The sequence below is a fragment of the Suricata suricatta genome, chromosome 13 (genome assembly GCF_006229205.1).
Source record: "Suricata suricatta isolate VVHF042 chromosome 13, meerkat_22Aug2017_6uvM2_HiC, whole genome shotgun sequence".
Lineage (NCBI taxonomy): Eukaryota > Metazoa > Chordata > Mammalia > Carnivora > Herpestidae > Suricata > Suricata suricatta.
In genome coordinates, this window is record NC_043712.1 from 1,737,750 (window position 1) to 1,739,215 (window position 1,466).

Here is a 1,466-nt window from a genome sequence, read left to right on the forward strand (position 1 = left end):
CTCCTTGCTGCCTCAGAGCCAGACGTGCCGTCCCCTGGCCTGGCCTGTGGCCGGCGGCACCACCTCCAAGAAGCACCCCCCCGGCCTGTGGTTCCCTGACCCACACCCTCCTCCTGCTCAGAGACCCGTCCCCAGCAGCGCCAGGCCTCCAGAGAGGCGCGCGGCCTCAGGTTCGCCTGCCCCGGAGTGGTGGGGGCCCGCTCTGGGGACCCCCGAAGTAGGCCCTGCCCTTCCCTCCCCAGGGGGACTCCACGTGGGAAGACAGCCGGAAGGGCTGCCCCTGGGATCTGCACTGCTGTGGGTGCTGGTCCAGGCCATGGCGGTGGGGGGGCAGGGGAGGGGGTAGCAGAGACCCACTAATCACCCTCCACTCGGAGTCCTCACCTACTCTGGGTGAGGGAAGCCACCCCCCCCAGCAGTGTGGGCCGGGCCTGGCAGCCTGGACAGACAAGGACAGAGGCAGAGAAGGCCAGCAACCCTCACCCGCTGCCCTGTAACCACACAGGGGGCAGGGACCTCGGGGACCAAAGAGCCTCCCAGCAGGCCGTTGCAAAAGCCACAGAGAGAGATGATAGCAACAGGCGCCCTGCCCCTTCAGAAACCCCACAGGGCAGGAAGGATACCTCTGCTCAGGCAGCCTTGCTCCCCTCAGCCTCTGACCCAGAGAGGCCCCCAACTCTTCAGCCCAACCTGTCCTCCCCACCCCGCCCCCACCAGCCCACACCACCACACTGTCCGTGTCCGGCTCTCAGAGTTGTCCAGAGAAAAATTCCAGGGCCACTCCCTTCCTTCACTGGGCTGGAGGCTGGACCCTAGGGGCCAAAACCACCCTGCCCATCAAGGAACCTCCTGCCTAAGAATAAGGAAATGTGAGGGAAAGGAAGGGAAGGGAGCCCGCGCAGGCGTCGGAGGGCAGGTGCACCGGGCAGGTGGGCAGGAGGAGGAGCGGAGGACACCGGACGCCCCAGCCGGGCAGGAGCTCCAGCAAAGCCCACCCTGGGGTAAGCCCCGCAGTCCGGGCTTCTCTCTGCCCGCGGGAAAACGGGCTTGAGCGGCTCCCGGCTGGCCCGGCGTCCTTCCGCGCCCGGAGCCGCTGGGCCACCCGCCGCCCAGCGTCCTGCGCGTCCCGCGGGCCCTCGGGGAGGAGGGGGGGCGGAAGGACGCGGTGGCGCGGGAGACCCAGACCTCTAATCCCTCGGTGTCTGCGCCCGGGTGGGGCCTCCCGGGCGCCGGGACATTGTGACGCGGGGGTCCCCGCAGACCCCTGCGCGCCCCCCGCGAGCCGGCCGGGGAGCCCCGAGAGACGCTGGCGGGACAGGAAGGAGGGAAAGGAGAAAAGAAAGTTAGGGAAGCGGAAGCGGGCGGCGGCCGGCGCTCCACCCCGCCCCGCGCTGCCCCCCGCCCCGCCCCACCCCGGCCCCCGGCCCCTGGCCCCCCGGCCTTGGCCCCCTTGCCTCATGTTCTCC

General features: G+C 70.3%; 1 protein-coding gene across 1 annotated transcript in view; it reads right to left on the reverse strand.

The window, feature by feature from the left end:
• The window catches only part of AGPAT2 (1-acylglycerol-3-phosphate O-acyltransferase 2), a 16,588-nt gene that overhangs the window by 11,126 nt on the left and 3,996 nt on the right, over positions 1–1,466 (reverse strand). The gene's annotated exons all lie outside the window — the stretch shown is intronic.